This window comes from Lolium perenne, chromosome 2 (assembly GCF_019359855.2).
Source record: "Lolium perenne isolate Kyuss_39 chromosome 2, Kyuss_2.0, whole genome shotgun sequence".
NCBI lineage: Eukaryota > Viridiplantae > Streptophyta > Magnoliopsida > Poales > Poaceae > Lolium > Lolium perenne.
The window spans coordinates 64,440,572-64,467,770 of record NC_067245.2 but is presented as its reverse complement, the minus strand read 5'-3'; the positions used below and the strand labels follow the sequence as shown (position 1 = coordinate 64,467,770).

Here is a 27,199-nt window from a genome sequence, read left to right as displayed (position 1 = left end):
TTAGTTCATCTCCTTGCGGTTGACTTCCAGCTGCAAAAAAAAAAAAAAAAAAAGAAAAAGGAAAAAAAAAGAGCTATGTCTTCCGTTGATCCCGCCCCTTCTTTGGGTCCACCTTCGGTACTTGGTATTTGTCCGCTGCCTCCGTGCATGACTGCTAGCTATTCTTCGTCGCCGTTTGCGGCCTCTTCACGCGGCTCTGCCCGCGCTTCACCGACTCCGTCTACGTCGGCTCGCCGCTCTTCACCGACTTTCGCGGCCTCTTCCCGCGGCTCTGGCCGTGCTTCGCCGATTTTGTCTCCCTCGGCCTGCCGCTCTACATCGACTTTTGCGGCCTCTTCACGCGGCTCTGCCCGCGCTTCGCCGACTTCGTCTATGTCGGCCTGCCGCTCTACATCGACTTTTGCGGCCTCTTCACGCGGCTCTGCCCGCGCTTCGCCGACTTCCTCTATATCGGCCTGCCGCTCTACATCGACTTTCGCGGCCTCTTCCCGCGGTTATGGCCGTGCTTCGTCGACTCCGTCTGCGTCGGCATGCCGCTCTACATCGACTTTCGCGGCCTCTTCACGTGGTTATGACCGCGCTTTGCCGACTCTGTCTTCATCGGCGTGTTGCTCTCCGTCACCCCCTTTGGTGGCCTCTGTGCGTGTGGATGATAGCTCCTCGTCGGCACCTGATTGTACTTCGACCTCTCCAGTCGCGCCCCTCTCTGCGCATGAGATAGCGCAGCTTCACTGCCTGCTTGATGCTTGGGATTCCAGTTTACGTCAGCAGCCTCGCGGTCCGAGTCTCCGCCCTCGTCCTCATTGCACCTACTGTGGCAAGGTTGGCCACACTTCCTCCACCTGCTGGACGCGGGATCCCAGTTTACGTCAGCAGTTCCAGGATCGTCAGCAGGCTGGCTCTTCAGGATCTTCTGCAGTTGCACTCTCTGATCAGGACATTCTCAGGGGTCTTCGTGGTCTGCTCGCTACTCCAGACTCTTCCTCGCCGGGCGCTGCTGGTTCTGTGACTGGCTCTTCTGGCACTGCGCGACCACCACTTTCTACACAGTCAGGTACGTCCCCGTGGTATCTGGATTCTGGAGCTTCCTTTCATATGACCTCTGAGTCTTCTATCCTGTCTGCTCTTCGGTCTCTTATTTCTCCTGTCCGTGTTGTCACGGCTGATGGTACCTCTATTCCCGTTTCTAGTACAGGCACCCTTTCTACTCCCTCTTTCTCTGTCCCTGATGTTTCTCATGTTCCTCGCCTTCAGATGAACCTTTTCTCTGCTAGCCAGCTCACCGATTCTGGTTGTCGCGTCATTCTGGTTTTGCGGCCATGGTCCGCACTCAGTATTCCTCACCCATTCGCGTGTTCCGTGCTGATTCTGCTGGTGAGTATATCTCTCCGCACCTTCGTGGTGTCCTTGCTGAGGAGGGCACCCTCGCTCAGTTTTCTTGTCCCGGCGCGCATGCTCAAAATGGCGTCGGCGAGCGTAAGCATCGTCATCTTCTTGAGACCACCCATGCTATGATGATTGCCTCTTCTCTTCCGCCACATTTCTGGGCTGAGGCTGTCGCTACGTCGGCCCACCTTATTAACATTCAGCCTTCCGCTGCTCTACAGGGTGGCATTCCTCTCGAGCGTCTCTCTGGTGTTTCTCCAGACTACTCGACTCTCCGTTCATTTGGTTGCGTCTGCTATGTCCTTCTGCCTCCTCGCGAACGCACCAAACTGACCGCTCAGTCTGTTGAGTGTGTTTTTCTCGGTTACAGTGATGAGCATAAGGGCTATCGCTGTTGGGACCCCGTTGGTCGTCGGATGCGCATCTCTCGTGACGTCACATTTGATGAGACGCGTCCCTTCTATCCTCGCCCCACCTCGGGTACTTACCCGGTGGATGATATCTCTTTTCTTCTTTTTCCGGATGCACCCCCTGCTGTCCCTCCTCCCCTCCCTCCTACTTCTGATGCGCCCCCTTCGACGCCATCCTCTCGTTTGTCTAGTCCACCTAGTACTCCTCGTTCTCCGGCTTCGGCTCCTTCCGATTCTGTCCCTTCTTCCTCTTCTTCTGATGACTTGTCTTCTGCAGATGACCTTCCCCCTTCTCGGCCTGTTCGTCAGCGTCGTGCTCTAGCTCGTTACTCTCCTAGTCAGTATGGTCTCTCTGTCGTTTCCGAGCCGACTTCTTATCGGGATGCCGAGCGTCATCCTGAATGGCAGCTTGCCATGGCTGAGAAGATCGCTGCGCTTGAGCGCACTGGCACTTGGGATCTTGTTTCTCCCCCTTCTGGTGTTCGTCCCATCACGTGTAAGTGGGTCTATAAAATTAAGACTCGCTCTGATGGATCTCTTGAGCGCTATAAAGCGCGTCTTGTGGCTCGTGGTTTTCAGCAGGAGCACGGTCGTGACTATGATGAGACTTTTGCCCCTGTGGCTCATATGACTACTGTGCGTACTCTTCTTGCTGTTGCCTCTGTTCGCCGTTGGTCTGTCTCCCAGCTTGATGTTCAGAATGCTTTTCTTAATGGCGAGTTGAGTGAGGAGGTTTACATGCAGCCTCCTCCTGGGTATTCTGTTCCCGATGGGATGGTTTGTCGTCTTCGACGTTCTCTCTATGGTCTCAAACAGGCCCCTCGTGCCTGGTTTGAGCGCTTTGCCTCTGTGGCGACTGCTGCTGGTTTCTCTCCTAGTCTTCATGATCCAGCACTTTTCGTTCACACTTCTTCTCGTGGACGCACCCTTCTCCTTCTCTATGTTGATGATATGATCATTACTAGTGATGATCCTGAGTATATTGCCTTTGTAAAGGCTCGTCTTCGTGATCAGTTTCTCATGACTGATCTTGGTCCTCTTCGTTATTTTCTTGGGATTGAGGTTTCCTCCACTTCTGATGGCTTTTCTATCTCTCAGGAGAAGTACATTCAGGATCTTCTTGCTCGTGCTGCTCTTGAGGATGAGCGCACGGTTGATACTCCTATGGAGCTTAATGTTAAGCTTCGTCCTACTGATGGTGATCCTCTTCCTGATCCCACACGTTATCGTCATCTTGTTGGGAGTCTTGTTTATCTTGCTGTCACTCGTCCTGATATTTCTTATCCTGTTCATATTCCGAGTCAGTTTGTCTCAGCTCCTACCACTGTTCACTACAGTCATCTCCTCCGTGTTCTCCGTTACCTTCGTGGCACGATCACTCGTCGCCTTTTCTTTCCTCGTTCTAGCTCTCTCCAGCTCCAGTGCTACTCGGATGCTACGTGGGCGAGTGATCCTACGGATCGTCGTTCACTTTCTGCTTACTGTGTGTTTTTTGGTGGTTCGCTTGTTGCTTGGAAGACGAAGAAACAGGTAGCGGTTTCTCGTTCGAGTGTTGAGGCTGAGTTGCGGGCTATGGCCTTGTTGATTGCTGAGGTGACCTGGTTACGGTGGTTGCTTGCAGATTTTGGGGTCTCTGTTACGACACCCACTCCACTTTTGTCTGACAGTACATGTGCTATCAGTATTGCACGTGATCCGGTCAAGCATGAGCTGACCAAGCATATCGGTGTTGATGCTTTTTATACACGTGCTCAGGTGCAGGATGAGGTTGTTGCGGTTCATTATGTGCCTTCAGATTTGCAGTTGGCAGATTTCTTTACGAAGGCACAGACTCGAGCGCAACATGGCTTTTTACTCTCCAAACTCAGTGTTGTGGATCCACCATGAGTTTGAGGGGGGGTGTTAGATGTATATATCTGTCTCTTGTAGTTTCTCCATATGTTAGGGAGCTTTCTGCATATGTGCACCTGTACATGTACTATATATTGTGGTCTTTGGCCCCCTGATAATACAACAAGTATATTGTCTAACAGTTGGGTTAGGTTTTGTAGTCATAGATGATACATGCATGCATCATTAAACAGGAAGATATACAAGATCCATTACTGAGCAAATTGCTCGGATGTCGTGAAGCTGCTGATAGGAAAGGAATTTTGTTTAACGTCTTGTCTCGATTTGACATGATGAGAGAGCTATCAGTACATGGAAGGTATTAGTACATGGAATATGAAAGAATTGAGCAAGCATTTCCAGGACTTCAAGATCTTCCTTGTAAAACGTGAACAAATATGGTGGCACATATTTATGCAAGAGAGCCACTAAACTCGAGTTTTGATGGAATTCCTGGGTTTCTGGTTGCTATGCAATCAGATTGTAATAATCCTAACATAGTTCAAAAAAATAAAGGCTTGGAGTACTAACAAAAAAGGTGATACTCTATGGAAGCGAAAATAGCAAGTGCAGCAAAAACATAAAAGTGGCCCTAGTCTTTAGAACGTGGCCATACGCGCTTGGTGGTGGATATGATGTACGTCACTTGTTTGGGGTTGAGGGGTCAAGGACGTGCCCTGTGAACAGGCTTGCACCCGACAACTCCTCTCTCACAAAGAAGGCAAAGGGATGATCAGGGACGAAGTCCACAAGTACCGGCGGCGGTTGGTATCTAGCTGAACTGAACATCAAGTGTTGTGGATATACTTCATAGGTATACCATCGACATGGTCCGATTCCGGCAAGCCCGGGTGGCCCACAGATGGTGGTGATGGCATATGGCCCACCGGGCGGCCCAGTTGTTGTTGATCAAGATGGAAGATGTCCAACCCAGGAACAAGGAGCCGGATCTGAACCGCCCTAAGGCTCTGTTTGTTTGGGCTTCTACTTCTGCTTTTAGGTCCAAAAGTAGAAGCCCAAACAAACAGCCAACAATTGAGAAGCGCTGTGCAGAAGCGCGTTAGGATATTACACTACGCGAGATCCCCAGCCGGAAAGCACCCGGAGAGCCGCTTCCCGCGATTCCAGCCGCTTCCCGAGTTGCTACTGTCGAAACTGTCCTCAGCACTTCGGATTATTTACGAAAAACCTGCCACTGGATATAAGAAAACCCGGCCTGTGCAAATCTCTAGCGAGCGACGCCCCCGAACACAATTCTCCTCCCCGTCCTCGATATGACAGGATAGGGTTGCAACCAGCCGCCGCCAGAGCTGTTCCCCGCCGCCGACCGCGTTGTTCCCCGCCGCCGCCGCGCAAGCCCTCCTCCGTCGCTCCATTCCCGTTCCCCTCCTGCTCCTCCCGTCCCAAAATCGACCGAGCGCAGCGGGCAGAACTCACCCCGTCGGCCGCCACAGACGGAGCAGTTGAAGCCGCCGCCGGAGACGGAGCAGTTGAAGCCGCCGCCCCTCCCTTCCAAAGGAATCGGGTCAGGACAAACAGAATCGCACCATCTTCATTTGCTCAGGCCGGCCGTCGCCGTCGAACTTGAGCGCGTCGTCGGGGGATCTCGTCCCCGTCGACCGCCGGACACAGGCGCCGCCGCCTTGCCGTCCCTCGTCCGCCCTGTTCCCGTGTGCTCCGGCCCCGCTGGAAGAGAGGAGCTCGTTCTCCTCGTCCCTGTCGTCCCTGTCGAGCAGCGCACCTCCTCATCCCTGTCGTCCTCCCGTCCAGCTGCGTCCATTGTGCATTCGTGCTCAAGCGTTCCTGAGCCTGTACCAGTTCGTGTTGTACACATGTGTAATTGATGGATGTATTGTTCTTGGATGTACACACGGATAGTTATTATTAGCGAGCTGTTTCGGTGGATCTGTTGGTGCTTGTATGTCTGTATGTATTTAGTATATTACAGTAGTAAAATATCAACAATATTTGGCAGTAGATAATTCGAACCAAACACTAAATTATTCCAATACAAAGAATGTTTAAAAAAAATTAGCAAGGAAAATGCAAATTAAGATTAATTGGTTATCAAACTTGCTAAGTGTGTTATAAAACAGTTAGAAATAGCTAATTAGTTTGAAATCAGAATCTATACAACATCTTTATTATCCAGGGACATTCCAGACATTTCACTCATAAAGCCAACATCAGCAGCCATAAAAAGCACTTCTACCAAACATCAAAACTCTATTTTCAACAGCTGCTTCTCACAGCTGCTTTTTAACAGCCCACCAGCTACAGCTGCTTCTCAAAAGCTGCAGCCCAAACAAACGGACCCTAAGAAGGTAGCCGGATCCGAACCGCCCTACGAAGGTAGCCGGATCCGAACCGCCCTACAGAGGTACCCGGATCCTAACCGCCCTAGGAAGGTAGCCGGATCCGAACCGCCTTACAGAGGTACCCGGATCCGAACCGACCTACAGAGGTACCCGGATCCGAAGAGGTCTATGCCAGGAGTCAGATCCGTGAAGGCCCATGAAGGAAGCCGGATCCGTGGAGGCCCATAAGGAACCCGGATCCAGTACGACGTAGATGGAAGGCGGATCCTTGACGTACACGGCAAGACATTGTACCGTAGTTAGGCAACCTGTAATCCGGCTAGGACTCTCCATGTAAACCCTAGATTCGTGCGCCTATATAAGCCGGATCCCGGGAGCCCTGAGGGGAGATCTCGAGCTAGAAGCGAGACAACCATAACTCATTGTAACAACGCGAGAGCGCCCAGATAATTCCAGACAAGCAGCAGTAGGCCCTGTCATCGTGCAGGTGTTCCGAAGCTGGGTAACTCGCGTACCACCGTCCCGTGTGCACTCCGCCCTATGGCCCCTACTTCTTCTCCCCCTCGTGAGGATCCCTCCTCCGAGGTACCGTCGATTAGGCAACGACAGTTGGCGCCCACCGTGGGGCCAGCGGCGTCTGGAGGCCGGAACCGGGAGGGTTCCACATCATCATCTGCGGAACCGTCGATTTCGACGGAAACACATCGGTAAGTTCCGCACGGACCGCCATCGAGCCGGAGACGAGCTTCGTGGAGATCTGATCCGAGCAGGATCCGCCCATGGCTGGAACCGCTCTATATCAGGAATTTCCGATGCATGGACCGCTTGTGAGCAGGATACGTCCGCGGAAAAGAATTTGAGCCGGAACCTCCTAAGGATGGATCCGCCTTATAAGTTTTGAAAATCCGTCTTGCAAGCCCAGCGGCAGCGCAGATTTGGAGCTCTAAATCTTCGTGTATCCACATCGGAGCTGACTCATATGTTCAACGGAGAAACGATCGATCTTGTGCGCGTGTACCAGGCTAGGCCGGATCCATCTGGCCAAATACATGCTGCGTGTACGAGTACCAAGCACCACATCGATGATCAATTTGGAGTCTCTAAAAGAAAAAGGGGAAATCATCTTTCGTACTACATCACGTGAAGATCCAGTCTGAAGAGTACACGTACATGCTCCGCAAAATCCATGCAAGCACATGTGCTTCCGACATGGCTACTCCTGCACATAAAGCAAAGAACAATTAAGATTCCGCTATGGCTGGCTATGCCGCCCCGGTGTGTTTTGATTCCGCCATGGTATGACGTTGGTCTGTTCCGACTCTGTCTAGCTGGCTTTGCCGCTGCGGATTGTTTTGATTCCGCTTGAGCTGGCTTTGCCGCCGCGTTTGTTTCCGACCACGTATTGACCGGCTCTGCCGCCGCGGTTCGGTTAGAATCAGTTGCATGACACACATGACATGGACAGAGGCGGAAGGCGTATCCCAAGGTGGAAACGAGCGGGCTTGGTCACTTTTTGCTGGAGCACGTCGCATGAATAAAAAGACAACTACAGCGATTCCACATAGCGGAGAAGCTATGCATGTAATTTGCATCTTCACGTCAAGTGGTTATTGACTGAATAGTGCCTATGCATGCAATTTGCACGCTAGCCGCAATCCATACATGCAAGATGACATTCGATCGATTCCGGCTCCTTGCTATGGCAACAGCTAGCTACAGTCGACCTGTGTATGTTTTCTTGAGAAGAGAAAATGATTGAATGAAGCGGAAAAAGTTGAGGCTTCAACATATGGATCATTGCGTGCATGAATTTCTCGGCCAGGATGTCATACTTTCCGACCGATCGAAGATTCAACGTGTGAGGATTCTGGGTAAAGCAGCTCCGGATCATTACAACTACGCCGATTTTTCCGGCTTTACTTCGCGATGAGATGTCACGGCCAGATTCCAGGACTGTTATGTCCGCACATTTGCTGTGACCGGTTTCATTCCAAGCTTCCGACGTGGAGCTACATTTAAACAGCTAAGTCCCTATTTATATTTAATATTTTAAAATTTTATGATCATGAGATTAAGATTGGTTCACTCATACCCTGAGTCTTTTACCGCTTTCACTGTTGGTCATATCTTTCCCACGATTTGCCTCGCGATCGTGAGAAACTTTGTACTGTTTTTGCCGCTTAAGGCTCCAGTACGCTGCAAAAATTCCGCTTTCGGGCGTTAGTTTAAGTTTTCTGGCCTACACGTTTTCTGTTGTTTTATGTGTGTATTCCTTAGTAGTGACATCTCGGTACTTAAAACCGGCCTCTGTTTCTGAGGTTCTTGATTGTTTCGCTATTAAGCGCTATCGCCTCAGCAGATGTTCTGTGTTTAAAGTTTGCCGTCTCGCGAAAAGTCAAGCATATAAACCAGAAGAACGGATAAACCAGCACTTGCTTAAAATATATAAATTACATTAACTGTTCAAGATAGTCGAGTTTTTTCCGCCTTGACAGTTTTATGTTATTCAACTGCTGCAAAGTTTCAGCTTCAAAACATTTGTTCAAAGGCCGTTTTTGTTCCGCCTTACATTTGTTTATTGAACATGGTCAAAGAAACAATTTAATACAAATGTGTTTTTGTGTTTATATATCAGGTACATGATGCTTGGACCTTCAACAGTCCTCGAACTAAGGTGTTTTCAAGCAGACCTAGCAATCGCGAGAAGCCCAGGGGAAGCTAGCCGGATCCATATGAGATAAGGTTAGGCGGATCCGTAGCATGCACAGCTGGAAAAGCAACTTGAGTCTTGATTCCGCTATGCTTAGCCGGAACCAACCCTCGGGGGCTGCGATTTTGATCTTAAGTGAAAAGTGTGTTTTCTTTCGAGTATTAGTGCTGGAAATTTCCGCCTAGATGCTTGGGATTTACACTATTCCTTGGTCACATATAAAGATAAAGCTTCTCTAAGAGCTCCAAGCCGGATTTTCAAGTAAATTCACCTTGGCGCTCGGGGGCTACATCGATGAAGTTCTCTTTGGAGCAACTAACCGAAAAATTTCCACCTTGACGCTTGGGGGCTAAGTTTCTGAGCATCGAGTCTCCTTGGAGCAAGCCGACTCAACGCTCGGGGGCTACATACATATGGTTATGTCAAGAAAAATTTCAAAGATGACGAAAATCTGGCTAACTAGTCGGATCCGCACCTAATTTTTTGGTAGCCGGATCCGCACCTAATTTTTGGTAGTCGGATCCGCACCTTAATTTTTGGTAGTCGGATCCGCACCTCAATTTTCGGTAGCCGGATCCGCACCTAATTTTTTGTTAGTCGGATCCGCACCTATATTTTTGGGTAGTTGGATCCACACCTCTATTTTGGCTAGTCAGATTCGAACCTACATTTGGCTAGTCGGATCCATACCGAAGATTACGTTGGATGGTGTCTCTGAAGAATCTGACCATTGGATCATGAAGTTTCCAGCCAATACTTGGTTGGAGATATGAAGTTTGGAGTCCTTCAAGATTCTCTATTATTCGTTCCAGCCAAAGGATGAAGATACATGCGCAAGCTGAGCTGGACGGAAGGACGGTGAATCTTGGAGAACTCCGGGGGCTACTGTTGTGGATATACTTCATAGGTATACCATCGACATGGTCCGATTCCGGCAAGCCCGGGTGGCCCACAGATGGTGGTGATGGCATACGGCCCACCGGGCGGCCCAGTTGTTGTTGATCAAGATGGAAGATGTCCAACCCAGGAACAAGGAGCCGGATCTGAACCGCCCTAAGAAGGTAGCCGGATCCGAACCGCCCTACGAAGGTAGCCGGATCCGAACCGCCCTACAGAGGTACCCGGATCCTAACCGCCCTAGGAAGGTAGCCGGATCCGAACCGCCTTACAGAGGTACCCGGATCCGAACCGACCTACAGAGGTACCCGGATCCGAAGAGGTCTATGCCAGGAGTCAGATCCGTGAAGGCCCATGAAGGAAGCCGGATCCGTGGAGGCCCATAAGGAACCCGGATCCAGTACGACGTAGATGGAAGGCGGATCCTTGACGTACACGGCAAGACATTGTACCGTAGTTAGGCAACCTGTAATCCGGCTAGGACTCTCCATGTAAACCCTAGATCCGTGCGCCTATATAAGCCGGATCCCGGGAGCCCTGAGGGGAGATCTCGAGCTAGAAGCGAGACAACCACAACTCATTGTAACAACGCGAGAGCGCCCAGATAATTCCAGACAAGCAGCAGTAGGCCCTGTCATCGTGCAGGTGTTCCGAAGCTGGGTAACTCGCGTACCACCGTCCCGTGTGCACTCCGCCCTATGGCCCCTACTTCTTCTCCCCCTCGTGAGGATCCCTCCTCCGAGGTACCGTCGATTAGGCAACGACAGTTGGCGCCCACCGTGGGGCCTCGGTGCCTTCCTCATTCACCTCAATGACAGCCTTGTGGATCACTTCCCCCAACGCTAGGCTCCTGTGGAGGCTGTTGTCCACCACCACCATGTCAGAGAAGTCGGCCTTTCCCAGCTTGAAAGCCTCGTTTATCCCCAGGTTATGAAGAACGCCGCTCAAGCTAGGGGCTGTTTGGTTCAGGGGATATCCCCAAGTGGCTAGGGGTAGCCACTAAAAATGTGGTTGCCATCCGTTTGGTTCAGAGGGTGAGAGTGGCAGCGGTAACCAGATTCTTGGAATATTCGGCCAAAACGCTGGCTCAGCTCATCCGGCCAAATGTGGTGGATGAGACCAACCACTTCCGGCTCTCGTCTCTAGTCTCACCCTGGTTCGCTTACCGCCACGAAAGAAACGAAACGCCCAGCTTTATCTCTTTCCCCATCTCTCCCCCGAATGGTGGCTGCTCCCTCCTGTCTCGCATCTCTCTCTTGGTCTCTTGGATAGTTGGATGGCGTCAGGGGAGTGCCGAGATGGGCGGCAGCGGATCTGCGGAGGCCGGTTAAGGTGGCCTGGGAGGGGCGACGAGCCAGCAGAGGTCGGGGAGATTGCCTACGATGCGCGATGGTCGATGGGGCATTGACCTGCGATGCTTGGCTCTTTCCTTCCCTCTGTGTACTCCCCCTGACTCTAATCTCTGTTTGCAAATGAGGTGCTCGGGCGCTGGCCGGAGAAGGGGACTCTGTGGCGGCGACGACCTGGGTCTCTCTCCTGAAGCCCCGGGCGAGCCAACCAATTTCCCAGAACGCCGCCTTGCCAAACAATTGACGAGCTCACTTCCGGCCATTTTGTGGTTCTCCGTCCAGAACGTCAGATTAGTTTGTAATAACTGTATGCATCCAAAGTCGGCTTGTACTACTAATTGTAGTTAGATTAATTGGGATTGACTTCAACAGCTATCCCCAAATCAACTTATTTCATGTCTATCGGGCATACTCACCATGTGAATGAAAAAGGTAAGCACAACCACTCATCCACTTCTTACCCTTTGAATTAAACAAAAAAATAGCTACCACTAACCACTTCTCATCCTATATAACCAAACAAGAAAAATGGCTATCCCTAACCAAGTGGTTGGGGATACCCTCATCTCCTAGACCTATCCCCTAAACCAAACAGCCCCTAGTGTTGAAGTCCAGCTTGAACCTGGGTAGACGGAAGTCACCGACCTCGACGGTGCCCCTGGGCAGGTGCTTGCCTAGAAAGTCCGGATCACTCGCAATCCTATCGGTCAGCCACGCCAGCCCGTCGCGGGCGTCTGGGAGGAAGACACACATCGAGTAGAGCGCCTGCGGCTGACCGGGCAACGGCCGGCCTTCCTCGTAGGGGAGCTGGAGGACCTTGAACCCGTCGTGGCAAGCGATGCGCTGGTTGCATGTGTGTCGCATGAAGGGCACGTCAACGGTGCTGCCGTCTAGGCGGTGGAACCTGTCGTCCTTGGTATCCTCCTTGTCGAAAGGATGGCGCCACTTGCCCTTGAAGTAGATGGCGTTGGCGAGCACGAGGTCGACCTGGGTCAGTGTCTGTGATCAATGATCGCGCAGTGATAAGCTTGTTCGTGGATTCCTCCACCCATTCGTTGATCTGCTTCGCTGCTTCCTTCGGCTGCAACATCACAGATATATTATTTATATGTATATAATGTATGCGGAAATTTAATCGGCATCTATCTGTATGTGTGTATAATGTGTAGGTTGATCGCGGGGCGCGTACGTGAAACGAAAGATGGGTACGTACTGACCTTTCGGTGGAAGTCTGCGGCGCACGTCTGCGCCCTGTAGTCCTTGACAACGGCTTCGATGTAGGCGGGCTTGAGCGTCCTGGTCTCGTCGTGCCACACGCCGCACGCGAAGTTGAGCTGCGGCCCGCCCGTCTCCGACCGGTTGGCCAGGGCCTGCTCCGCCAGCGCACTGACGGACCCGGCGAGGTCGTCGCGCGACGGCGCGCCGAGGACGCCGAGCATCTCCGAGAGGGTGCGGCCGCGGGCGCCGGCGTCGACCAGCGATAGCGCCGCGTAGACGGACACGGGCGAGAAGACGAGGTTTTTGTTGATCTTAGCAGCGTCGTCCGCGAGGCTCTTGTTGAGCGCGAGAGCGAACGCCTGCAGGCCGGACTGGCAGCTCGCTGACCGGGCTGGCAGATCAGCCGCAGCTTCCGTCGAGATCCATTGGCATAGTTTCGGAAGGCGGCGGACGGCGAGCGTCTTCAGGGCTTCCATATGCGTACGTGAGTTTTGCGATTTCTGCTGCTCAGGTCCTAAGTATTTGAAGAGCAAAATACTGAGCGAGGCTGCCGAGAGGGGCTCTGGCGAAAGGAGGCGCCTTGGAGCGATAGGAGGCGATTCGGCTGCCCCCGCCGGTGCGCGGTGCTGTGTCCGGCCGCCGCCGCCGCGCGATGTCGCCGGGAAGGACGGGGGAGGCTCTACAGGCGGTGGAGCTTCCGGAGTCCATCCGGGGACGGCGTTGGGCGGACGTGGCGGACGAGGTGGACGCGGAGGAGGCGGCACGCGCGGAGCTCGTCGCGCGCTGCTCGCCGCCGGGGACGGCGACGCTCGGCGACTACCTCGTCTACGCACGACGTGGGCGTCCGCGCCGCTCCCCGCCGCAACGGCGCCTGGTGGCTGGGCAGGGGCCGCGCCGTCCGCCGCCGCCACGAGCGCCGGTGGAGCCGCCGCGCCTTGCAGCACCACCCTTGCCGGGGATCTCGCCGTCCAGGGCCTCGGTGGTGGTGGCCGCCTTGGAGGTCGGTGTTCCGCCGAGGCCGTCGCGGAGGGCTGACGGGCGCGGGTCGGAGCAGTTGGCTCCGGCGCCGCCGCCGCTGTCCAGCCGGAGGGGAGGACGCTCCCGTGCGTGGCGTCGGCGCCGCCCGCGCTGGGCCGTCCGGGCCGCTCGCGCTGGGCCGTGCGGGCCGCTAGCGCCTGGGCCGTCTGGGCCGATGCTAGCCTGGAGGCGCCAGGACGCGCGCTGCGCTGGGCCCGCGCGGCCCGACCCACTGCCTAAGTGGCTGTGGCTTCGGCGGGGGGCAAACCAGCTAGGGTTTGCACACCCCGCGCGACCCGACCAAGTCCGCCGTCACGCCGCCTCCGCCCGTTCGCTCCGCGTCCATCCACCCCCGCCGCCGCTCGTCGCCTCCTTCCGCGACATGGTGCTCAAGCGCCGGCGCAGCACGTCGTCGAGCCGTTCTCCTCCGCCCCACCACCGCCGCGTTCGCCCCGCGTCGCCGCGTCCTCCGGCCCCCGAGCCGTACAGGCCGCCGGCGCGGCGTTCTCCTCCGCGCCGCTCGCCCCCACGCCGCTCGCCCCCACGTCGTCCCTCCCCTCGCCGGTCGTCTCCATGCAGGAGGTCCACGGCGCCGTCACCGTCTCGCAGGCAAGGGCGTGAGGGCCGGGATGGCGGGGGCCTTGCGGACGGCCGGTCACGGGAGCCTGCCCCACGCCACCAGGGGGCGGCCGCTACTACTGCCGGTCGGGGTGGCTTGCCGGGCCGGCGTGCCCCGTCTCCGGCTGCGGCACGCAGGGAGGCGGCCCTTCGGACCGAGCTCGTGCAGCGTGCCCGACCCCCGGCCAGAGACCAGGACCGTGAGGCGTCTTGGCGGGCGGACCGCGGCCGGTCGCCGCCTCGCCGCGAACAGCGCCGAGATGACCCGCTCCCCCTACCTGCTGGGCCTCCCGCAGCTAGGAAGAAGAAAAAGTCGAAGAAGCGTAGGGCCGTCGGGGGAGGCGCCGTGGGTGGGAGCCAGCTTGGGCACCTGCCTATGGTACCTCCGCAGGGACTGCCCTTGGATGGTCGGTCCGATACTCAGCTTGGGGTGTCGGCGACGCCGGAGAAGTCCCCCACCGCCAACATTTGCTTCAACTGTGGGGTGAGGGGGCATTTCCGGTCCGAGTGCCCGAGGCCGGAGCAGTGCCTCTTCTGTGGCGACCCGGGCCACCAGGCTGCGGCATGCACGGAGCGCTTCAACAGCCACAGGAGGCGGGAGGTCATCGAGTACCTCGGGCACGGGATCGATGGGGGCTTCTACTACATCGACCTTGGGGGGGCGGAGCTACGCTCCCCCCAGCACCTTGCTGTGATCACTGTGCTCCCGGAGCAGGACCCCCCGTTATAGGTTGAGGTGACAGTCGACACGATCCGCACCGAGCTCACTCAGCTGGAGTCGACTTGGGTGTGGAACGTGCGGGAGATATCGCCTACTGAGTTTGCAGTGGCGTTTCCCTCGGCTGAGCTCCTCCGCGCCCTTTCCTGGGGTAGCTCGACCATCCTCCCAGCCAACAACATCAACGTTTCTGTTCTGCCGTCGTGTGTGGATCCTGATACGGTGGCTACTTTGTCTGAGGTTTGGGTCCGGGTTCACGGCATTCCCGAGGAGGCGAGGACTGACCATATCCTTGAGCTCATCTCCCAGATCATTGGCAAGCTTGTCACAGTGGACCCCCTCTCCCTCCCAGGCGCCGGGCCGGTGCGCATGTTGATCCTCTGCCCAGATCCCACGAAGCTTGCTTGCACTCTTCCTCACGTCTTCTTCGGGAAGGGTGGTCGGGCCCTGACGGTGGAGGTGGAGGGGGACGAGGCCCAGGCGGGGGCTCAGACCCCTCCCCTCGACCCATCTCAGTCCCACCATGATGACGATGCCGACGATGATGATGTTTCTTCCGATGGAGGCTCTGAGGATGACTTGGGCGGCGATGGCAAGGACTACTCCCAGCGACAGGCTCCTGGTACCGGGGCCGAGTCTTCTGCTGCCCTGGACGTCAGGCCTGGGGCGCAGTCGGCCCAGCTTGGGTTGGCGCGGACTCTCACGAGCGCGCCGGCCAAGCTGGGAGCGGCTGCCCCCCGCGCCCCTCCTGCCGTTGCCGTGGGGTCCTGCGGCCTGTCCATCTTGGAGTACGGGTTCAACTTCCCCCAGGATTCGTCGTCAGCAAGCGTGGGGTTGGACGTGTGCCCCCCGCAGTCACCGAGGTCGCCTGGGCTCGTCTGCTACACGCGCTCCACGGGCTCTACTCCCACCTCGCCCCAGGGTCCTGCGACCCCGGGCCCTACTGTCCTGGAGCCAGCCTCGGTCTTCCCCGACACTCCCGTGGCTGGCGCCAAGGCGAGGGCCCAGCGGCGTCAGCGCCAGTCCACTCTGCCGTCCCGCCACAGCGCTAGTCTCGCTCGTTCTCGCTCAGGGGCCGAGGTGGTGGAGCCGACCGTGGCCGAGCAGGCAGAGCGGCGGGCGGCAGCCCGCAACCTCGACTCAGGTACACGCTCCACTCCTCGTCCCCCCTCCTTTGCTCCTCCTCCCCCCAACTCGGGCTCTCGGTTCTCGGTTCTTGCTACGGCGTCGCTCGACCACCTTGGTCAGGTGGCGTCGGATTGCGGTGTGGTTTTCAGGGGTGAGCGCGGCCCTCGGGCTGAACAGCTGGCGGCGATTCAGGCCAAGGAGGTCTACGATGGCGTACTCGCAGCATCTCGCGCTCAGTTGGAGCGCGAGAGGGCGACCTCCGCTACCTCGACTGACCCGGTGCAGCTGGCATCAGGGTCTGGTCTGGAGCCGTCCAATGGGTCTACCCCGTTGGATAGCTCTGACGCGGCCCCCCAGGTAGGGGGGCCGCGGGGGAGACCTCCTAGACCCCCGTCCGGTCCCTCGACACGTAGTAGGGCTCGTTCGGTTCCCAGTAGGGGGACCCCCCAAGCCGATGTGATCCAATGAGTGCCCCCTTCTTCTCACTCATCTGGAACATCAGGGGGTTCGAGGCCCCGGGTCGCAAACAACAACTGAAGGAATACATACGGCGCGAGAATGTGGATATTGTTGGGCTCCAAGAGACGATTAAGGAGTCTTTCCTCCTCCATGAGCTGGAGGGTCTTAGTAGACACAAGTTCGCCTGGCATTGGCGTCCTGCCTCGGGTCACTCGGGTGGCATCCTCCTAGGCGTGAGGGAGGATACCTTCGAGGTCGAGGATATGGAGCACGGCGAGTTCTTTGTGAGTATGGCCGTTACCCATAGACGATCTAACCTCAGCTGGGAGGTTATTATTGTCTATGGGCCGGCGGACCATTCCAGATCTCAGGCCTTCCTGGTGGAGCTGCGGGCTAAGATTGACCGGTGTACCACCCCAGTGGTAGTAGCCGGTGATTTTAACTTGATACGCTCCCCGGAGGACAAGAGCTCGCGTCGCGTGGACATCCCGAGGATGCGGATGTTCAACGACTGCCTTGCGGATCTCGCCCTTAGAGAGATCACTAGAGTGGGTGCCCGGTTCACGTGGTGCAACAACCGCATTGACCCGGTCCAGAGTGTGCTGGACCGGGTCTTTGTGTCCGTTGAATGGGAAATGGAATTCCCATTATGCACCCTCAGGGCGGCCACCAGGATCGGGTCTGACCACTCCCCACTTCTCCTGTGCTCGGGGGGCTTTACCCCCCCCCCCCCCCGAGGCTAAACCGTTTCCACTTTGAAAACTTCTGGCTTAATCAGCCAGGGTTTGTGGAGGCGGTTGGCTACAAGTGGGAGCGGGCGGCAGAGTCCCCACCACGCGTCTTCAACGCAGTCGATGTTTGGCATCACTGCACGAAGATTGCCCGCCAGTTTATGCGTGGCTGGGGGGCGAACCTCAGGGCGGAGGTTCGCCTAAAGAAGGACCTACTTCTCCGCCAGATCCAGGAGTTAGATTGCGCCGCGGACGAGGAGGGCTTAGCCGCTGAGGAGTGGCTTCAGCGCTTCGCCCTGGAACACTCGCTCATGGAGATTTTCCGTGGGGAGGAGGTTTTCTGGCGACAACGGAGTCGCCAGAATTGGCTCCTCCAGGGGGATGCGAACACTGCTTACTTCCATGCGATTGCCAATGGCCGTCGCCGGAAGTGTTCCATCCCCTGTCTTTGGGATGGTGATCTCCTGTTGGAGGAGGCCGGGGAGATCACCACCCATATTTATTCCTTCTATAAAGGCCTCTTCGCGGTGGGCCCCAGAACCGGGGTTGCCCTCGCGGCAGATCTATGGCCAGCTAGGGCCTGGGTCTCAGACGAGGAGAATGCCGCCCTCACCCTTCCGTTCCTCCCAACGGAAGTCCGGGGCGCGCTTGAGGGCATGAAGACTAGCTCGGCCCCTGGCCCTGATGGTCTCCCGGTTGTCTTCTTCCAGAAATTCTGGGCGAAACTCCAGGAGACTATCATGCCAATGTTTCAAGAGTTCTACGTGGGAACTCTTGACATGGGGCGGCTGAACTACGGTGTTATTACCTTGATCCCCAAGGTTGTGGGGGCCACGGATATACGCCAGTTCAGGCCTATTACGGTCATCAACGTAATCCAGCGGTTGTTCTCCAAGGTGTGTGCGGTAAGGTTGGCCCCGGTTATGGAGCAGATTACGCACCAATACCAGTTTGCCTTCCTTAAGGGCCGCCACATCCATGATGGGATTCTAGCTCTGCACGAGATTGTGCACGAGGTTAGGAGTCGACACCAGAGGGGTGTCTTCCTAAAACTAGATTTCCAGAAAGCGTACGACCGTTTGGATTGGTCCTTCCTCCGGCAGGTCCTCCAGAGGAGAGGCGTTGACGACCGTATGATTGGCTGGATTATGCAGACGGTGATGACTGGCAGCACGGCCATCAACATTAATGGGGAAGTGGGTCCCTATTTTAGGCCGGCATGTGGAGTGAGACAGGGTGACCCCCTTTCCCCTATCCTCTTCAACGCGGCGGTTGACTCCCTGGTCGAGATCCTGGAGAGGGCTAGGATCTCGGGCCATATTACCGGAGTGGTCAGCCACCTCATCCCTGGTGGAGGGGTGACCCACCTCCAGTATGCGGACGATACCATGATCATGTTCGAGGGCTCGGACCGGGACATCCAGAACACCAAGTTCCTTCTCCTCTGTTTTGAGGCCATGTCAGGCCTCAAAATAAACTTTGACAAAAGTGAGGTAGTGGTCTTGGGGTACCCTCCGGAAGCTCAACAGCGGATCGCTGACAACCTCAATTGTAGGTTGGCAATCTTCCCTGTGAGCTACTTGGGGGTGCCTGTTAGGGATTCTAGGATCCTTATTAGAGACCTCGCCCCCCTTGTGGGGCGAGTTAGAGCGAAGGCTAAACCATGGCGCGGGAGGTTCACCTCCAAGGGTAGCAAAACAGTCCTCATCGATTCATGCCTGTCTAGTCTTCCCATGTATATCATGGGCCTGTACCTCCTCCCTGAAGGGGTACATGCGGCCTTCGACAAAGAGCTATCTCGCTTCTTCTGGCAGGATAGGACAGGCCGCCAAAAATATCACATGGTCAAATGGGCCGATGTGTGCGCCCCCAAGGATCTTGGGGGCATAGGGATAATCTCCTCTCGTCACATGAATGTGGCCCTCATTCTGAAATGGGTTTGGAGGATCCTCTCTGATGATGGGGGTTTGTGGCTTAAGTTAATCAAGGCGAAATACCTACGGGGCCGGCCTCTGCTTGCCTGTGATCGTCGGGAGGGATCTCAGTTTTGGAGGGCCCTCCAGGACGTTAAGCATGAGGTTAGAGCGGGACTGTCCTTCTCCATAGGCGATGGTAGAGGGACCATGTTCTGGCTGGACCCGTGGTTGGGGGCTAGTCCCATCTGCCTGGACTTCCCGGACCTGTTCGCTATTTGCGCCAACCCACCCTGTCTTGTCGCCGACGTCGCCCAGAGGGGCTGGGATATCCTGTTCCGTCGCGGGCTTACCCAGGGAGAGGCCCTGAGTCTGGCCCGGCTGCGGAACCTCCTCCCGGACGCCTTGCCGGGAGGACTAGATTCGCCTTCTTGGCGCCTGTCGCCCTCCGGTTCGTTCTCTGTGCGGACTGCTTATAGGGCCTTGTTTAGGGGCCCCCCGTTGCCTTGGACGGCTCCCCTTTTCAAAGCGCCCATCCCGCTTAAGACGAAGATTTTCATATGGCAGCTGCTTAGGGATCGCCTTCCCTCTGGGGTGGAGGTTGCGAAGAGGCACGGGCCGGGCGACGGGCTTTGTCCATTGTGTGCGGTCCCGGAGACGACGACCCACATAATGTTCTCTTGCCCTGCGGCCCGCTTCCTCTGGAGCTTCCTCCAGGAGGCGCTGGGGCCTGAGTGGCAGGCCTCAGTCCTCGGTGAGTTTATTGAGGCCCACGCGAACAACACCGGAAGGAGGAGGCGCCTCTTCTGGCTGGTGTTCGCGGCCTTAACCTGGACTCTATGGACTGTGCGTAATAAGATGGTCATTGAGCGTATCCTCCCTCGACGCGCTTCTGACTCCTTATATTCTTTCTTGGCTTTGTTGCAGCAGTGGTACCCGTTGTGTAGGCAGCGGGACAGGGAGCGCCTGGACGGCATGTTGGAGGATCTTCTTGCGGCTGTCCGTCGCCTTTTTACGTCGTCCAGCCTCTGAGTGACCCTTCTCTTTGGGGTTGTATAGCTTTTCTAGTTCGTTTGGGCATGTTGTGCTGTTGCCCCAGCAGACTGTTGTTGTGTGTGGGGTTCTCGTGGTCTTGTATCTGAACCTTGTATGGATGTGGTTGCTTTATTTATAAAGCGGGGCGAAAGCCTATTTCGAGGTCCTAAGTATTTGTAGTTAACCTAATTGGTCCATATATACATGATCGCCGAATGAGGCCTTGGCTACAGGCCCACCAGGCCAGTTTATTCCCCTGGTCGAGGTCCTCCGTGTCGCGCTCCCGTCGTCTCCCGCTCCGGCTTCTTCCTCACCTGGACGGCGGCCTCGACGACTAGCCGTGTCGACAGTTGTTTCTGCCAACCTGCTCCACATCCCGGAAACGATCTGGTGAGCCACCCTCCCCTGAGATGCATTATCCACCAAAAAATAACAGCAAAAGCATGGTGAGCAGCGGCGGCGGAACCGCGTAAATGGCATACGTACGTATCTTCCCTTCATGGAACGTCGCCGCCGCTGTCTCCCGTGCCTCAAGCGGCATATTTTGCGGCGAAGTCTTTGCACTACTGGTCATTGCCAACTGAATGGAAATGCTAGCTGAGAAAGGAAAAACAATCGCTCCTGCTGTTTAGAGTGTAAAGAAGTAATGGGTACATTTGTACTAATATGTAGTGTATTAGAGCATCTCCACTAGGGTCCTCCGCAGCGACCCCAATAGAGATTTGAGGCCTGGCATTGCTTTTGGATCATGCCAGCGTGCCCCAAAAGTAGCCGGCTAGTTTTTGGAGCCCAATACAATGACCGGTACGCCCTTGCCGTTCCCTACGCGTGGGGTGCCAGGTGCGTCGACGCCTTGCGTCATGTTGGATGAAAGCCCTCGGGCCCGCTGAAACAAATGGCTTATTTGTGCCGAAGATTAATGGTGCCACCGCCCACACCTACCGCCATCCACCTTTAGCCAGGCAATAAATGGCCTAGCCACCGCCCCCACGGCTGCCTCTGGGAACTAGCTCCTCCATACACAAACCCTAGCGGTGCCATAACCTTATCCCCCTTGGATCCATGGCAGGTTCTACGGGCCGTGGACGCGGTGGCCGAGGCTGCGTGATAGGGGTAGAGGCCACAGTGCATGATCTCCACCGCCGGAACGCTCGTCATTGCCGGGCTGATTCCACGACGAGTCCTTCGAGTTCGTCGTCCTCATCGACGAGGATCCCTTCAGTTCAAAGAGGGTCCCAGAGAAGTTCGCGCAATATCTCCCCAGCCGGAAGCCGGCCGACGTGCACCTGTGGGAAGCCATCTGCGGCTTTTGCCCATGGCCTATCGAGGTGTCGTTCGGCGGCGAAGGCCAGATGTTCCTCCACACTTGCTGGGAGAAGTTCACCCGCGCCCACATCTAGGAGGTCGACTGTTTCCTGAACTTCAAGTTGGAAGGCGATGGCGAGCTTAGGGTGAAGATGTTTGATGACACATCCTGCCGCAGGCACTACCACAGTGAAATCAACGACGGTAGCGGCTACAATGGCTATGAGCAGAAGCATGTTTAGGTTTTTGGATGTTCTTTCTTTGCAATGAAGATGGCAAGTGCTGATTGGAGCCACTAATATAGGTTTGTGGATGTTTTTTCATTTGCATCGACGAAGGCGAGCATCATAACCCTCTAGGTTGGGTGACTGGATTTTCTTTCTTTGAATTTTCTTTCTTCATAGTGAAGAAAAGGCCAGAAAAAGCCGCTAGTTTAGGTTTCATTGATATTTTACTTTTCGAAACTATATGTAATATTTCTAATCTCAATGAAGCCTATTTAATATTTCTATCTCAATTAAACCTATGTAATATTTCAATCTCACTTAAAAAATTAATTTATTACATTTGCTTGTCTAAAGGCGTTTTAGGGCTTCTTAGCTTGTACCCCCATAGTGCGCTGCTGGCGCACCTACCGGTGCCTATTTGAGATGCGCAGGTCGAGATGCCCTTACCGGTTGCTTGGGTGATAATTGTGAGGGTTTGACTTTGTACTTTGCTTTCTATTTTCTATTTTCTATTTTATTTGCAGGTCCCTACATTTTCCGGTTGGAGGTCTTTCATTAGGCAGCGCTGCCCAACAGCATATCTGAAAATTCAGAGTAGGTAATATCCTATCGTTTTTAAATAAAATACCAGCTTATGGAGTATTTCGAGAATTTAATTGCTGCTGCAGAACTAGTTATTCGCTGGTATCAAGTGGCCACTATTGTATACAAAAAAGATGCTTGAGCGAAAAGAAAGATGACACTTGTTGCAATTGTAATCAAGCCTCGAATGATTCTGACGTGGGTGACTTTCCTCAATTTTACATCGTTGACAATTTTTTTATACTAGCATTGAACTGAAAGCTACTTCCTTTCTTTGTTACATCGAACACCTCCAGAGATATGTTGATGCATGTTAGGGCATCTCCAGCGCACTGACTCAAACGGACGTATCTGGACGTCCGATTTTTGCTGTTTGGGTCGTCCCCCGGATAGGCGGATAGTCCCGGATGTCCTACTAATTTTATGTTCCCCAACGCATCAAGAGACCCAAATTTTCCTCCTACTAGTACTACCGAGAGGCGCACGACGGCGAGCTCCTCTTGCCCTGTCCCGTGTCGTCGACCACGCCGTCGCCCGCAGCGAGCTGCTGCTGGTCACCTCGCCCGCCGCGAGCTGCTGCTGGTCACCTCGCCCACGCCGTCGCCCAGCCCGCCGCCCAGCCCGCGACGGCGAGGAGCAGGATCAAGCCCGCCGCCCAGCCCGTGCGGGAGAAGGTGTAGGGGAGGCCCAGCACGCCCGACCCGACCACCGCGATGAAGACGTTGGCGAAGGTCTTGGGCTGCGACGACAGGCACGCGACGGCGCCGCCGTGGTGCGGCAGCAGCGGCGTCGTGTGGAGCCGGGAGGACGAGGAGCTCCCCTCCTTGTCGTCGAAGCCCATGGAAAGCTGCGTGCTGCTCGCCGTGCTCTGTGGCAAGCACGCAGAAAAGTGGACGCCGCCGGGGAGGTCAGGGCGCATCTCCCGGCCTGTGCCGCAGCTCGTCGCCCCTCCGCGGGCGCAGCCGCGGGCGTGGCCCCGTCGCCATAGGCGCAGATCCCGGCCAGTGGCGCTGCTCCTCACCCAGCCACGGGCGCAGCCACGGCCGCGGCCCCGTCGCCGCGGGCGCAGCTCCCGGCCCGTGCCGCTGCTCGACGCTCCGCCGAGGGCGCTGCCCCGTCGTCCCGGGCACTGCTCCGTGCGCCGCCGAGGACGCCGCGCATCCTCGACGCCCTGGACGACACCCTCGTTCGGCTGCTCGACCGCCTGGCCCCCGCAACCGCGTCGCTCTTGGCGAGTGGCACTGCAAGGTGAGGCTGCCCCGATGCGTGGCGCTGGTGCCGTCGCACGGCTTCCTCCCCGGCGGAGCTCCTCATGGCGGCCGACGAGGTCGATGTAGTGGCGGCCGTCGCGGAGCTCGTTTCGGCAGCGGAGAACTCCGGCAGGGGTTAAAAAAAGAACTAGCACAGAGGGACGGGGGCCTCCATGCGAGGGAGACGGCGGCAGTGCGGCGGGTGATGGCGCGTGACGGTGATGGAGTGTTGATTCCTCCCCGGCGACGGCGCCAGCAAAGTAGCTGCTTGTGACGGTAAAACACACGTCGTTAGGAACCCCAAGAGGAAGGTATGATGCGTACAGCAGCGAGTTTTCCCTCAATAAGAAACCAAGGTTATCGAGTCAGTAGGAGATGAAGGCCACGTGAAGGTTGTTGATGAAGGAGTGTAGTGCGGCGCAACACCAGGGATTCCGGCGCCAACGTGGAACCTGCACAACACAATCAAAATACTTTGCCCCAACTTAACAGTGAGGTTGTCAATCTCACGGGCTTGCTGAAAACAAAGGATTAAACGTATGGTGTGGAGAATGATGTTTGCTTGCAAAGAACAACAGAGAACAATGATTGCAGTAGGTTGTATTTCAGATGTAAAAGAATGGACCGGGGTCCACAGTTCACTAGTGTTGTCTCTTCAGTAAGATAAATAACATGTTGGGTGAACAAATTACAGTTGGGCAATTGACAAATAGAGAGGGCATAACAATGCACATACATATCATGATGACTACTATGAGATTTGCTTAGGGTATTACGATAAAGAACATAGACCGCCATCCAGCATGCATCTATGCCTAAAAAGTCCACCTTCGGGTTAGCATCCGCACCCCTTCCAGTATTAAGTTGCAAACAACAGACAATTGCATTAAGTACTGTGCATATGTAAACAATACAAATATCCTTAGACAAGCATTGATGTTTTATCCCTAGTGGCAACAGCACATCCACAACCTTAGAACTTTCTGTCACTGTCCCAGATTCAATGGAGGTATGAACCCACTATCTAGCATAAATACTCCCTCTTGGAGTTACAAGTATCAACTTGGCCAGAGCCTCTACTAGCAACGGAGAGCATGCAAGATCATAAACAACACATATATATGATAGATCGATAATCAACTTGACATAGTATTCCATATTCATCGGATCCCAACAAACACAACATGTAGCATTACAATAAGATGATCTTGATCATGATAGGCAGCTCACGAGATCTAAACATGATGGCATAATAGGAGAAGACAACCATCTAGCTACTGCTATGGACCCATAGTCCAAGGATGAACTACTCACGCATCAGTCCGGAGGCGGGCATGGTGATGTAGAGCCCTCCGGTGATGATTCCCCTCTCCGGCAGGGTGCCGGAGGTGACCTTCAGAACCCCCCGAGATGGGTTGACGGCGACGGCATCTCTGGAACTTTTCTCATATTTTGGCTCTCGGCACTAGGGTTTTCCGATACGAAGGAATATATAGGCGAAGAGACAGCGTCGGGGGAGCCAGGGGTGGCCTCCCCACACCTGGGCGCGCCTGTGGGCCTGGCCGCGCCGGCCTATAGGGTGGCCCCCTGCTGGCCGTCTCCGACTCTTCTTCGATGTTCTGGAACACTCCGTGGAAAATAGGGCCGTGCGCTTTTGTTTCGTCCAATTCCGAGAATATTTCCTGTGTAGGATTTCTGAAACCAAAAACAGCAAAAAACAGCTGGCGCTTCGGCATCTTGTTAATAGGTTAGTACCGGAAAATGCATCAAAATGATATAAAGTATGAATAAAACATGTAGGTATTGTCATAAAACTAGCATGGAACATAAGAAATTATAGATACGTTGGAGACGTATCAAGCATCCCCAAGCTTAGTTCCTACTCGCCCTCGAGTAGGTAAACGATAAAAAGAATAATTTCTGAAGTGACATGCTACCAACATGATCTTGATCAATACTATTGTAAAGCATATGAGATGAATAAAGTGACTCAAAGCAATGGTCTATAGTTTGCTAACAAATAGATAATGACTAAATAACTAAATCATATAGTAAAGACTTTTTATGAATAGTACTTTCAAGACAAGCATCAAAAAGTCTTTCATAAGAGTTAACTCATAAAGCAATAGATAAAGCAAAGACTTTAGTTTTATTTATGGATGACACTCCTCCCAACCTTTTTCTTTTACAAACCATGGCTAACCGAATCGTCGGGTGCCTTCCAACATTTCACATACCATGGAGGAGTGTCTGTTTGCAAAATTAAGTTGCTTACTGATAAATAAGGGCAAAACATGTGAAGAGAATTATTAATGAAAGTTAATTAATTGGGGCTGGGAACCCCGTTGCCGGCTCTTTTTATAAAATTATTGGATAAGCGGATGTGCCACTAGTCCATTGGTGAAAGTCTGCCCAACAAGATTGAAAGATAAAACACCACATACTTCCTCATGAGCTATAAAGCATTGACACAAATAAGAGATAATAACTTTTGAATTGTTTAAAGGTAGCACATGAAGTATTTACTTGGAATGGCAGAAAAATACCACATAGTAGGTAGTTATGGTGGACACAAATGGTATAGGTTTTGGCTCAAGGTTTTGGATGCACGAGAAGCATTCCCTCTCAGTACAAGGTTTTGGCTAGCAAGGTTGTTTGAAGCAAACACAAGTATGAACCGGTACAGCAAAACTTACATAAGAACATATTGCAAGCATTATAAGACTCTACACTGTCTTCCTTGTTGCTCAAACACTTTTACCAGAAAATATCAAGACCTTAGAGAGACCAATCATGCAAACCAAATTTCAACAAGCTCTACGGTAGTTCTCCACTAATAAGTTTAAACTACATGATGCAAGAGCTTAAACATGATCTACTTGAGAGCTCAAAACAATTGCCAAGTATTAAATTATTCAAGATAATATACCAATTACCACATGAAGCATTTTCTGTTTCCAACCAAATAGCAATAAATGCAGCGGCTTTCAGCTTTTTGCCACGAACATTAAAAGTAAAACGAAGAACACCAGTGTTCAAATGAAAAAGCGGAGCGTGTGTCTCTCCCACACAAGCATGTTAGGATCCGATTTATTCAGAGAATGAAAATAATAAAACGAAAATAAAAGCACACAGACGCTCCAAGTAAAGCACATAAGATGTGACATAATTAAAATATAGTTTCACTAGAGGTGACCTGATAAGTTACTGATGAAGAAGGGGATGCCTTGGGCATCCCCAAGCTTAGATGCTCGAGTCTTCTTGAAATATGCAGGGATGAACCACGGGGGCATCCCAAAGCTTAGACTTTTCACTCTTCTTGATCATATTATATCATCCTCCTCTCTTGATCCTTGAAAACTTCCTTCACTCCAAACTCAAAACAATCTCATTAGAGGGTTAGTGCATAATCAAAAATTCAAATGTTCAGCAAGGATACAATCATTCCCAACACTTCTGGACATTACCCAAGGATACTGAAATTTAATGGAGCAAAGAAACCAACTCAAACACAGTAAAAGAGGCAATGCGAAATAAAAGATAGAATCTGTCAAAACAGAACAGTCCGTAAAGAAGAATTTTTTCGAGGCACAAAGCTCAAATTGAATGAAAGTTGCGTACATATCTGAGGATTACTCACGAATTTTTTCAAGATTTTACGATTTTGCTACAGAGAGAACAACTCAAAATCGTGACAGCTAAAAATCTGTTTCTGCGCAGAAATCCAAATCTAGTATCAACCTTCTATCAAAGACTTTACTTGGCACAACAATGCAATAAAGTAAAGATACAAATGTATTGCTACAGTAGTAACAAGCACCTTAACTTAAATATAAAACAAAAATTGCAGAAATAAAATAATGGATTGTCTCCCATAAGCGCTTTTCTTTAACGCCTTTCAGCTAGGCGCAGAAAGTGAAAATCAAGTAATATCAAGAGAAGAAGCATCAACATCATAATTTGTTCTAATAATAGAATCAAAAGGAAACTTCATTCTTTTTCTAGGGAAGTGTTCCATACCTTTCTTAAGAGGGAATT

General features: G+C 53.7%; 1 pseudogene; it reads right to left on the bottom strand.

Moving 5' to 3' along the window:
• Positions 1-10,364: 10,364 nt before the first annotated feature.
• LOC127328613 (putative serpin-Z5) lies at positions 10,365-12,654 on the bottom strand (annotated as a pseudogene).
• Positions 12,655-27,199: the final 14,545 nt, after the last annotated feature.